The sequence below is a fragment of the Neophocaena asiaeorientalis genome, unplaced genomic scaffold (assembly GCF_003031525.2).
Source record: "Neophocaena asiaeorientalis asiaeorientalis breed wild unplaced genomic scaffold, Neophocaena_asiaeorientalis_V1.1 scaffold100, whole genome shotgun sequence".
NCBI lineage: Eukaryota > Metazoa > Chordata > Mammalia > Artiodactyla > Phocoenidae > Neophocaena > Neophocaena asiaeorientalis.
In genome coordinates this window covers 3,747,680-3,761,334 of record NW_020173955.1, presented here as the reverse complement: position 1 = coordinate 3,761,334, position 13,655 = coordinate 3,747,680, and the positions used below count along the sequence as shown (strand labels likewise).

Sequence of the window (13,655 nt, the reverse complement as noted above, 5' to 3'; positions counted from 1 at the left end):
CATTCCCTTAAATTACCTCTTTAAGTATACCATTTATTTCCTGCTGAAACACTCAGTCCTTCCCCGTAGTAGGAGAGTAGTAGTCTCTCCTACATGATACAATCTTACTGGGGCAGGCTCTATTTCTGAAATAGGGAGATAAGCAGTGCGGGGCAATAGGTTAAGTCCTCGGGGAAGATATTAAAAAGTCCAGTTTTGTCTACAGATCAAAACTATACTCTATAATCTAGCTTAACCAATTAACAAAAGTTAAGGTTTTGTTCCCTAAGGTCTATTTCTCAAGTTGCTTCTGAACTCAGAAGTTAGGGGGCATTATTCATTGGTCCCCTTAAATCCCAACAACCACTCTCAAATGTATATCTCCAGTTTCAGACCCATATAGACAGCTGTCCTGTCATTTTGCTCTTCCTCTTTCTACCCCAACCTGTTCCAAGTTCCCTATTTCATTCCGTCTAACCACTCTCCACCCAAGTGCTCATGCTGAAAGTCATTCTTTTTTATTTGTTTTCTGAGGGCCGGCTTCCAGGTTTATTTTATTTTTTAACATTTTAATTGCAGTATAATTGCTTTACATTGTTGTGTTAGTTGCTGCTGTATAACAAAGTGAATCAGCTATATGTATACATGTATCCCCATATCCCCTCCCTCTTACGTCTCCCTCCACCCTCCCTATCCCACCCCTCTAGGTGGTCACAAAGCACCAAGCTGATCTCCCTGTGCTATGAAGCTGCTTCCCACTAGCTATCTATTTTACATTTGGTAGTGTATACATGTCCATGCCACTCTCTCACTTCATCCCAGCTTACCCTTCCCCCTTCCCGTGTCCTCAAGTCCATTCTCTACATCTGCGTCTTTATTCCTGTCCTGCCCTTAGGTTCATCAGAACAATTTTTTTTTTAAGATTCCATATATATTTGTTAGCATACAGTATTTTTCTCTTTCTGACTTACTTCACTCTGTATGACAGACTCTAGGTCCATCCACCTCACTACAAATAACTCAATTTCATTTCTCTTTATGGCTGAGTAATATTCCATTGTATATATGTGCCACATCTTACTTATCCATTCATCTGTAGATGGAACTTAGGTTGCTTCCATGTCCTGGTTATTGTAAATGGAGCTGCCATGAACATTGTGGTACATGACTCTTTGAATTATGGTCTTCTCAGGGTATATGCCCAGTAGTGGGATTGCTGGATCATATGGTAGTTCTATTTTTAGTTTTTTAAGGAACCTCCATACTGTTCTCCATAGTGGCTGTACCAATTTACATTCCCAACAACAGTGGAAGAGGGTTCCCTTTTCTCCACACCCTCTCCAGCATTTATTGTTTGTAGATTTTTTGATGATGGCCATTCTGACCAGTGTGAGGTGATACCTCATGGTAGTTCTGATGTGCATTTCTCTAATGATTAGTGATGTTGAGCCTCCTTTCATGTGTTTGTTGGCAATCTATATATCCTCTTTGGAGAAATGTCTATTTAGGTCTTCTTCCCATTTTTGGATTGGGTTGTTTGTTTTTTTGACATTGAGCTGCTTATACATTTTGGAGATTAATCCTTTGTCAGTTGCTTCGTTGGCAAATATTTTCTCCCATTCTGAGGGCTATCTTTTTGTCTTGTTTATGGTTTCCTTGCTGTGCAATAGCTTTTAAGTTTCATTAGGTCCCATTTGTTTATTTTTATTTCCATTTCTCTAGGAGGTGGGTCAAAAAGGATCTTGCTGTGATTTATGTCACAGAGTGTTCTGCCTATGTTTTCCTCTTAGAGTTTGATAGCGTCTGGCCTTACATTTAGGTCTTTAATCCATTTTGAGTTTATTTTTGTGTATGGTGTTAAGGAGTGTTCTAATTTCATTCTGAAAGTCATTCTTGACACCTTCTTCTCAACCTTATACACACGAATTTTCAAATACTGCAGATCCTGTCTATGAACAAATCATTAATCCATCCAACGCTCTCCATCAACACTGCTACAACCTTGGTACAAGCCACCGGTAACTCTTGCCCAGACCTTAGTAATAGCTTTTCTTAAAATTTTAAGGGGGAGACAAACTAAAGAGACAAAAATTTGTCCATATTCTAAAGTCTCAGATGTATCATGAAGCTTCCAGGAAGTCCAAAATAATAGCTAAGAAACATTCATTCTAATACAGAATGAATTCTAGTCCTTTTTTCTAATAGTAAGTGACATATTTTTAAATGAAAGTGACTAATATCTAAGGGCCTTAAAACAATAAAAAAAATAAGTGTCCCAGGGTTTGGAGCTGCGGGAACCGTGAAGGGTGGTGCTCTCTATTTGCTCGATGTTTGCAAGTGCTCCCTAGGATGAGACCTGAGCCAAATCTGACGTTCATCAGTAGCATCACTGTTCTAAGAAATACATGATAAGGAGGACATCTTTGACCCAAAGATCCTCCAGGGCTCTCTGCCCAAATCCATTGCTGTTGTGGGTTGAATTGTATACTTCCAAAAGATATATTCAAGTCCTAACCCATAGTACAAATGAGTGTGATCTTACTCAGAAATAGGGTCGATGCAAATATATTTAGTTAAGATGAGATCATACTGAATTAGGGTATGACTGGTGTCCTTATAAGAAGAGAAGAAACACAAACACAGATACAGAGGGAAGAGAGCCATATGAAGATAAAGTCAGGGTTTGGAGTTATGCTGCCTCAAGCCAAGGAACACGTAGGGCTGCCAGAAGCTAGAGGAGGCAATGAATTATCTTCCTTCAGAGGCTTTGGAGGGAGCAAGGCTCTACAACAGGTTGATTTCAGATTTCTGGCCTCTAGAACTGTGAGATAATAAGTTCCGCTGTTTTAAGCTACCCAGTTTGTGGTACCTTGTTACAGAAGCCCTAGGAAACTAATACGCCAGCCTTTAGGAACTTAGTCCTCTAGAGCAGGGGTTGGCAAACTGGCTCACTGACTTTTTATTTGGCCCATGAGCTAAGAACTTTTTTTTTTTCAGAGGTACAATTTGCAATCAATTTGAGGATAGGAAACATTAACTTTGAACCTCAATTAAGTGAAATGTTGTCTCCTAAAAAAGAATTCCATTTTTCTCATTAGCAGACCTGTATTACAAAAAATATATATACTCAATTATTATTATATTTTTAATATCATCATTTTGAAATGTGCAGAAATTTGTTTTCTCTCTTATTATATGAATTCCTACATAGTATTTATGGTTTTGCCTCCTGGCCTGCAAAGCCTAAAGTATTTTCTATCTGGCCTTTTACAGAAAATGTTTGCTAAACTCTGCCCTAGAGGAATCTCAGCAACGTCTTCTCATTTAGCCAAGGAAATTTCTAAGCATCAGTGAAAACATTTTTAAAAAATATTTTCACACACACACACACACACACACACACACACACACACACACACACTATATATATATATATATTTGGCTGGCTGCGTTGGGTCTTAGTGGCGGTGCATGGGCTTATCTCTAGTTGAGGCAAGTGGGCTCCAGAGTGCGTGGGCTTAGTTGTCCTGCAGCATGTGGGATCTTAGTTCCCCAAACAGGGATCAAACCCCCATCCCCGGCATTGGAAGGCAGATTCTTAAGCACTGGACCACCAGGGAAGTCCCAAAAACATTTAATTATGATTTATATCTGTTTTCATTTGACATAAACTTTTTTCCCTTGTTACTTTTTTTATAACAGCTTTATTGAAATATAATTCACACAACATACAATTCACCCACTTTATTAAAGTGTACAGTCAGATGGTTTTTAGTATATTCACAGTTTTTCAATCATCACCACCATCAATTTTGGAGCATTTTCAGCACCCCATAAAGAAATTTCGTACTCATTGTACCCATCAGCAATTAGCCCCCATGTCCCACTAGCCCCACACCCTCCAGCCCTAGTCAAGCATTAATCTACTTTCTGTGTCTATGGATTTGGACATTTCATACACATTTTCCATGTTACTTTTCTACATTTTCTTTGGTTGATCTTAATTTTTATTCATTTTCTTTCAATCCTTTAAACCAAGAACAAGATGAATTAAGACCAGAGGTGTGAGCCATAAAAAGCTTTTACTTCTCTGACATCCATCTTTCCCATCCTGATATTTAGCTCACACATATGGTCCCACTGGCTGCATGTCCCATGTAGACTAAAAATGTCCTGGACTTTACCCTACAGAAACGTTACATGATTGAATGTCCTGAGGTCAGGAAACTGGAACTCAGTCCATAGAGTTCCTAAACCTCCCAGCTTGTAGCTTTTTGAGCTGCTGAATTGTGACAAGTCAGGAATCACCCCAAATATCTGTCATAGTTTGTTGATAATATGAATCTCTGAAATAGGAAGAAGAAGTGGTAAAAAAAGAAAACTACTTACACAAATTGCCTTTGAGAAATACAACATAATCTTTAAACATTTCATGTTTACATAAAGTGAAGTTCTTTCAGAGTCAAGGTTTTTAAAAAATATTACTTGGCCTCACCAATTAATTATTTGCTTTAATTATCGGTAACAGATCCTCTGATTGGAAACCACCAGTTCACCTAGCTCATTATAGTAATTAGCTATAATGACTTCTAATGGTCCTAGAGTTTTTTCCTTACTTATTAAAGAGCCATAGCATTTAAATCATCTCATCTATTGTTCCGGCTATCTATTGCTGCATAACAAACCACCCCAAAGCTCACTGGCTTAAAATGACAACAATCATTTTATTATCTCTCGTGGTTTCTGTGGGTCAAGAATTCAGGAAGAGCTCCACTGGGTGGTTCTGCCTTAGGTTCTGCAGTTGAAGTCATTCAGTGCCAGGAGCTGGAAGAGTGAGCACTGGGAGAGCTTGGGCTGGCTGAGCATCTCTCTCCATTTCAGAAGGTCTCTCCATATGGTCTGTCTGCAAGCACAAGCATGGGTTAGCTTGTGCTTCCTCATAGCACGGTGGTCTCAGGGTGGTACTGCTTCTTACACAGTAGTTCACGTTTCTAATGCAGGGCCCAGCAAACCAGGTAGACTCTGTACCACCTTTTATGACCTACCCTGGGAAGTCACATAATATCAGTTTTTGCCACAGTTTACTGGTCAACCAGTCACTAAGGTTTAGCCTAGATTCAGAGAGGGGCCACAGAATTCACCTCTTTATGGGAGGTCAAAGGATTTGCAGAAAGTTCCTAAAGCTGTCATTGTCTATGCAGAAGACATTTTTTGGCTTATGCAATAATTACTCCAGTGAGAGACATTATTTCTCTCTTCCTTTTACTTCCTTGTGTTTTTTTTCCTTCTTTCACAATCCCCTTAAAATGTTTCCAATTTAAAGATTTCAGCTCCATATACTTTGCTTGGTACTTTTGTGTTCTGCAGATAGACTAATTCTTGAGCCAGACCCAAATATTTCTGGCTGTTCTGTTCTACTCTGCCTACTTCCTGTTTGGTTGACTTTTATTTCCTGTACTCTTTGTCAAGGGCTTTGTCAAAACTGTAAACTTCCATATTGGCCTAGGCACTGTTTTCTATTTCTGAATCTGCCAGTGGTCTTGAGCAATAGTATGCATACAGTAACTGCAAATATAATACCAGAAGTGAAAATTAAAATACTATGTCTTAATATAGATAGAATTAAATACCCACTTTAAGGAAATACATATTTTAGTGGAGACCATTTTCCAGGAGATCAGACCTCAAAGAGTCAGCTCACTTTCTCAGGGGTGAACCGCTTTGAGCCATTGGTTGGACCATCGACGATCCAGCTCCAAAGATCTTATTTCCAAGGGATTACAAGGCTGGCTAGAATTCTTTCTTTTAGAGACAGTTCTATAGCTCTTAAATTGTTTTGGGCTGCAAACAACGGGAACCTCAACTCAACTGGCTTAAACCATAAGAGAATTGTTTAAGCAGCTAGCCATGTCATGAAAAACTCAGATTCCCTCTAAATCTTTCTGCTGTAACATCTTCAGTATGTCGGCTTTATTTTTAACTCACGGTCTTAAAATGGCTTCTATAGTTCACTTGTCACTCGCAGACACAGCAAAGTCCAGTAAATTCCTAGACGTCTCTTTTTATTATGAATGAAAAAAAATTATTCCAGAATCTCCCTAGCAAATTTCCCATCTTGTTACATTGCTCAGAAATGTATCATTTGCCCATTCCTAAACCACTCTGTGGCTCAAGAATGGGATTACCATGATTGGCTTAAAGATGCACTTGGCATTTGTAGCACAGCGAATTACCCAAACAAAATCAAGATTCTGCTAAAAAGGAGGAAGAGAAGAAAGAATGACAGATGGGGAGCTTTCTAATATTTGGATTTAATGTAATACAAAGGGAGAAATTCCCCTCCTGTGGAGTTCCTAGATCATTGAATGGGACCACAATTAATACAGTTGCTCAAAGCAGAAACCTGGCAGTTCTCTTTACCTATGTCTCCCAATTATCTATTCCCCAAAGCCACTGTCTTAATTCAAGCACGTATATTCTCTCCCCTCCATTGTTACAATTATTTTCCTTACTGGTCACCTGCCTCTAGTCTTCCACTTCCCTTAATCCATCTTCCACATTGTTAAGAGGCTGAGCTTTCTCTCATGGATTATCAGGGTATTCTCAGTGGAGCACAAATGCTAAAAATGGAGTGACTTTCACCGTCCACTTCCTCCACACGAGTTGGTGAAATGTATTTTGTGGCTGCAGATGTATGAAACAGTTCTGGTGCAAGGGTGTTCAAGAGACAGGTGGGGAAGCAACAGAGGAGATGGGATGGCATTCGTTGCTATCATCAGCCTAATGATGGTATGGAGTCACAGAAGGGGTTAGAGCCGAAAGATAAAGATACTGTATTCATAGTAGATTCTGTGAGACTTTAGGCACAAGCAGTCTTTTGTGAGTCCCAGGTGACTGTGATACAGTGTTGGACAGAAGGGAAGGTCTTCTGAGCTCAGCAAAGCAGGAAAGAATATTTCATGATCTATTGTACTCTGTCCCTCCTATTTCAGTGATATACCAAGATCATATCAAAAGTCTAAGGCAACATGGATGGACCTAGAGATTACCATACCAAGTGAAGTAAGTCAGAAGGAGAAAGACAAATACCATATGATATCACTTATATGTGGAATATAAATATGGCACAAATGAGCCTATCTGTGAAACAGAAACAGACTCACAGACATAGAGAACATACTTGTGGTTACCAAGGTGGACGGGGGGTGGGGGAGGGATGGACCGGGAGTTAGGAGTTAGTATATGAAAACTATTATATATAGAATGGATGGATAACAAGGTCCTACTGTATAGCACAGGGAACTATATTCAATATCCTGGGATAAACCATAATGGAAAAGAATATAGAAAAGAATGTATATAGTGTATAAATGAGTCATTTTGCTGTAATCAAAAATTAACACAACATTGTAAATCAACTATTCATCAATAAAAATAATTAAATTTTAAAAAGTCTAAGGCAAAAAAATACTCAAAATATACCCAGTAATATGAAAGAAAACTTTATGATTCTTAATATTGATCTATAACGTTGAATAAGTACTAAATAAAAATAAATGTGTACATGTTTACTATGAAAATGAAAAAGTTCCTTCTGGAATATCCAAAATTAGGTTTAATACAGTTTGAACCTCATTAGAGATTTTGATAGCTTGCTGTAAATATTAGATGAAATATTAACAATTATTATTAGATGAAAATTATGCTTTCTTCAATTTCAGTTGTTAGATAACAAAATACAAGTCTTTCTTACGCAATAATTTAAAAAGCCCAACTTTCTGCTCATAATTTCCTATTTTTCCAACTTTCCCACTCCATGGTCACACAAAATCTGTTTTTTAACCTCAGTAAGACCTACAAACCTTGGAACTATTCTCAGTTTGCTAGGACATCCATTTTCCAGCTAGCTTCCTTCCTGAAAGAACTTAGTATAAAAACTATGTAGCAACACAAGACAAAGTGGATGGTATAAATATCAAGTGGGGAAAAAAAAAGGCTACCAAATTTTATGTATGCATAGTATTCATCGCTGTAGCTATATAAATTATGTAATAAAAGCTATCTGAGGATATACTCCAAACCATTACTCTTGGATAATTTTTTCCCAGGGTTGGAGGTAAAGTCATTTTAACTGATTCTCATTTTCTCTGCTTTAATTTTTTTACCATAATCAAGTAATAGCAGAAGAAATCAAAGCCTGTATATGAAAAAGTCCTGGAAGGAAACACATATACACACTCACACATGCACATAGGTGATATCTGTATTAGTAAGATAGAATTATAGGCCATTTTTCTTCTTTTCTATAACTGTCTTTAATGTTTTATATATATATATATATATATATATAATTTTTTTTGTTTTGGCTGCACTGCGCGGCATGCAGGATCTTAGTTCCTCGACCAGGGATCAGACCCACGTCCCCTACGGTGGAAGCGCAGAGTCTTAACCACTGGACTGCCAGGGAAGTCCCCTATATGTATAATTTGGATGGAATTTTAAAATAAAAATTTTAGCAAAAATTTAAGAACTTTGCATATTATTGAATAATTTAAGTGGTTGGCTCAACTTGCTTCTATGATATTAATCCGTGATTTTGGTATTTATCTTAATATAATCACTATTATGCCTCTCTGTGGGCATGGTTACTTACCTCTTCGGGGAGGGAGAGTTGAAGCCTTGTGTGTGTGTCTCTTTCTCTTTCTTTTTTAATAGCATCTCATGCCCAGTGGTAATAAATTGTTACTCATATCAATACTGGACTGATGCAATGTATAACAATTTATATTTTATTAGATATTTACTGAGCATCTCAATACTCAGGGCACTGTACTGACCACTGTAGGGAATAAACGATGAATATGATTTTTACTTTTCCCATGGAGTTCAATTGAGGACTTTTGGGAAAACAGCATGAGGGTCTTCTTTTTTTTTTAAATTGAGGTATAGTTGATGTACAGTATTACATAATGAGAGTCTTAAAAGATACAGAGCCTGTGAATGCTAAGAACTCCATATGTTAGCATTTTTATTAGTAAGATTATGGCTGCTAAAATTTTTTTTTATATTGCTTTATATCTTAGATCAGATTTGGAAATGCAATGTGACATACAGGACAAAGATCCAAACTATTAGTTTGGAGGTCTAGTTTCAAGTTCCAACTCAGCAACTAACTAGCTGTATGACGTGGGCATAGTACTAAAATTTTCTGTCCCTCAGTTTTTTCATGTGTAAAATGGGTTCCTTCTAACCTTAAAATTTAACTGTCCTCTGTTGAGACATATCAGAAACATCATATGACTTTAAGGTGATGATGACTTTATTACCAGTTCTGAAAAATGCTAATTCTAAATCTGTGCAAGTAATTATTGGATCACATGCTTGTGAAACACCAGCTATTATTACTACCATTACAGAAACCAAGTTAGTATACTATGTCATACTTCCAAGCAGTGCTATACACATAAAACTAGCATATATAGAACTATAGGGCCTTCACAATGTAAAGATTAAAAAGAGAGAGGTATTTTATAAATGGATGTTTTATGACTGCTTTTTAGAGTTTTCACATACTAAGATTTCATTTCTCTGGGTGTTCACAAATCTCACGTTTCAGTTCCTTAAATGAAAATAGGTGAGTGGGGAGGGTTTCCTCAGAGCTATAGGTTCTTACTTTAGGGACTGGTGTTAGGGAGAACAGGCAAAACTGATGATGGCAGGATCTGGGTTTGCTACCACACTCCAAACGATTTATGCATTTTTGAAGTTAATCTACATATTTCCATTTTCCTGACAGCAATTCCTGCTGTATCTGCAGTTTTCCAGATTAGAAATCTGGGACTTTTCTTTGACTTCTGGTTCTTCTCAATTCCCTATATCCAGTTGGTCACCAAGGCTTATTACTTTTCTTTGTAATACCTCTTATTTTCCTTCCTCTTCTTTTTTCACTTTATTTCCACATTCACCATCCTGGTCTGTTTCAGACTCATATTTGTTTCACTGCAATAACCGCTTAATGGAGCCTTTTTTAAAAAAAATAAATTTATTTAATTTTTGGCTGCGTTGGGTCTTCGTTGCTGCAAGCGGGCTTTCTCTAGTTGCGGTGAGTGGGGGCTACTCTTCCTTGCGGTGCGTGGGCTTCTCATTGCAGTGGCTTCTCTTGTTGTGTAGCACGGGCTCTAGGCACATGGGCTTCAGCAGTCGTGGCTCGCGGGCTGTACAGAGCAGGTTCAGTAGTTCTGGCGCACAGGCTTAGTTGCTCCGCGGCATGTGGGATCTTCCTGGTCCAGCGCTTGAACCCGTGTCCCCTGCATTGACAGGTGGATTCTTAACCACTACGCCACCAGGGAAGCCCTAATGGAGGCTTTATATGCTACCAGTGTGATTTTCCTGAAACACTGCTCCCATCACAGCACTCTCTAGTTTAAGAACTTGGAATATTTCTCTAATGCCTATGAGACAAAATTAAACTACTCCTCTAACCTCTCCATTACCAGGTTTTAACCTTATTTCCCTCTGTTTCCTAACACGTACTCATATTCGTTATTGTAATGCTAGCTGCTATAACACAGAGATCCAAATGCAATGGATGAGAAAAGAGAGAAATTCATTTCTCAATTTAATGTCTGAGTTCCGGGAGGCTCCATGCAATCACACAGGTTCCTTCCATCTTGTTTCTCGATCCTAACTTCTAGGACAACATCCTCAATATTAGAACTGAATCTGGATGACAGGACATCTTCTCATTAGCTTGAGGGAAGGCAAAAGAAAAAGAAGCAGGCTAAACATCTGAAAGGCTCTGCCTATGAATGGGTGGGCATATATTTCTACCCAAGGGAAGCTGGGAGATAGAGTGTAGTTGGTCAACCATATATCAAGCTACAATTAATACAGAAGAAGAAGAAAAGCCAGCTAGCACTGTCTGCTGCACACCCTCTGCTTCAATTGTCCTGGTCTCTCCAACATGCAGTTTTTCTTTCTTTCTCTCCTTCCCTTCTCTCCACTTAGCCAAATGACATCCACCCTACTTAAGCATTACCTCCTCTTGCCAGTATTGCAGCCATTTTCAAAGAATGCTTCAGTATGCTGAAGAAAGTGGAAATAGTTCCAGGACTGTTCAAAAGTCCTCATTTTTTTATGACGTGTTTTTCACTTTAATTTTGTCTTTTACAACCTCTTAATCCACGGAAGTGGATTTTGGAGGTCTCAAACAATGCCCACATAGGAAGTAAGTAAACAGGAGAGTAGCAGTGAAGAGTTCTGGTAAAATCTACTCCTAACAGCTGAGTCCGGCCATTACAACTGTATGTCCTGACTGGTAGTATTCGAACTGGGACTAGTGTGTAATCTTGATAAGGCTTAATTTCTTGTAAAGCATCCTTGTGGCCTAAATTGATACAAAATATCTGCATAAACTATGGATAGAAGTGGTATCAAAGAGAAGCAATGTGGTCATGTTCATCTAAAATTCTCTAAGAGACACAACGAATCTGATGAACAGGATCATTCTGGTTATCAGAGAAGTATAAAAATAACTGCTTAGGCACATTAAAGTATTGAGAGAGAAGTGTACCACTGTCTACAATCCAAGGTCTGTGCTGTTTGCAAAGCCAGGGCCCTTAGTTATGTATGGAATAGGGAAAATTCAACAGACTTTTTTCCACAGCCTCTATTAAATATTATTCAAGACACTCTCACTCTTGGGGTAGTCAATACCAAATACAGATTCCAAGGCCCTTCTCCTACCAACTGAATCAGAATTTCTGGGAGCGGGGACAAAGAATCTGTATTCCCAACAAGCTCCCCATGTGATTCTTCTGACAACCAAAATTCAAGAACCACTGTTCCAAACCACTGGGGATATTTTGGAACTCTATGACCAAACAGTCCACACCACTGGCATTTACTGTAGGAGTGGTCAGGAATGCTAGATGCCCTGCAAAGGACAGTGCAGCATGGCTAAGGATTGTTCACCATCCTCATGACTTACCTACGTCTCACCAGAAATTCACGTTCATGTAGATGAAAAGTCTATTATAATAATACAAGCCTAGATCACCACTCCATTTTACATATAAACACAAAATATTTTTTGCATGGTTTTAACAGAAACTGAATTTCCCAGTAATACAACTACAGTCATCCCTCAGTATCCAAAAGGGATTGGTTCTAGGACCCCCACAGATGCCAAAAATCCTTGGACGCTCAAGTCTCTTACATAAAATGGCATTGTATTTGCATATAAACTACAACACATCCTCCCTATATACTTTAAATCATCTCTAAATTACTTATAATACCTAATGCAATGTAAATGCTATGTAAATAGTTGCTAGTGCACAGCAAATTCGTTTTGCTTTTTGGAACTTTCTGGAATTTTTTCCCCCAAACATTTTCAATCTGTGTTTGGTTGAACCTGTAGATGTAGACCCATGGATGACTGTACTGAGTAAATCAAGAGTAGATTGTTTTATTAGAAAACTTTTTAAAAGTTGAGAAATTGTTAACTGTGACAGCTTACCAATACAACATATCAGTGTCAGGCTGCATTTGGAGCCTGTGATTCTACGTATAGGTGCAAACATTTGAAAACTTCATTATGTCTTTTTTTAAAATTAATTAATTTTTCACTGCACTGGGTCTTCATTGCTGCGCACGGGCTTTCTCTAGTGTGGCGAGCAGGGGCTACTCTTCCTTGTGGTGTACGGGCTTCTCACTGCGGTGGCTTCTCTTGTTGCAGAGCACGGGCTCTAGGCACATGGGCTCCAGTAGTTATGGCATGCGAGCTCAGTAGTTGTGGCTCATGGGCTCTAGAGCACAGGCTCAGTAGTTGTGGCTCATGGGCTTAGTTGCTCCGCGGCATGTGGGATCTTCCCGACCAAGGCTCAAACCCGTGTCCCCTATACTGGCAGGCGGATTCTTAACCATTGTGCCACCAGGGAAGCCCCATTATGTCTTTCAATGTAGTCATGCCCAAGCATTTACATATCAAAGTCAATATTATTTTTTATAAATGACTTTTTTATTTCACCTCGATATTGCTATTATGGCATTATTTTTGTTTGAAAACGTACATGGAAGGTAGATTATACATACGATTTTCAATTCACGGGAGTAAAGGGGATGTTACAAATATCTGTTATAAAACAGTGGACACTGATCTGGTAAGGCAGAGAACCACTGCTCTTGATACTAAAGAACATGCCTTAAACATTTTAAATCTTGCTGTTGAAAGAATAAAAAAGACACTTGGCATCAAACTGAATAGATATAGTTATAACATGGTTTTAGAATTAGATCAATTGTAGGCTCAGAAGAGCTATCCAAATGCAAGGTGTATGATATATAACACACTAAAGACCAGACCTGGTGGGATGTTCAATAACCCAACCAGGCTTGAGAAACAAAGGTGCTAATCTCTAGACAGGATAATTCATTCAACAAATATTGAACATCGGCTATGTGCCAGCCACCTGGAATAAGTTTTCCTGCTTTCAAGGATTTTATAGTTTAGTAACGGAGCCAGGCACATGACCAGATAACTGTAATTCAGTGTGGTAAACCGGCTGATAGATAATATGCTGGCTATTATGTTGTCCAGAGAAGAAATAGCCTATCTGGCCAGGGGAATCTGTAAAGGCTTCCTGTAAACTGAGTCTTAAAGGATGAGGAGGAAT

General features: G+C 38.5%; 1 long non-coding RNA gene across 1 annotated transcript in view; it reads right to left on the bottom strand.

Moving 5' to 3' along the window:
- Positions 1 to 3,662: 3,662 nt before the first annotated feature.
- Positions 3,663 to 13,655, bottom strand: part of LOC112404837 (uncharacterized) — a 20,780-nt gene continuing 10,787 nt past the window's right edge. Inside the window, exon 3 of the long non-coding RNA XR_003004180.1 lies at positions 3,663 to 4,882. This is a non-coding gene — a long non-coding RNA (uncharacterized LOC112404837). The remainder of the gene's footprint in view (positions 4,883 to 13,655) is intronic.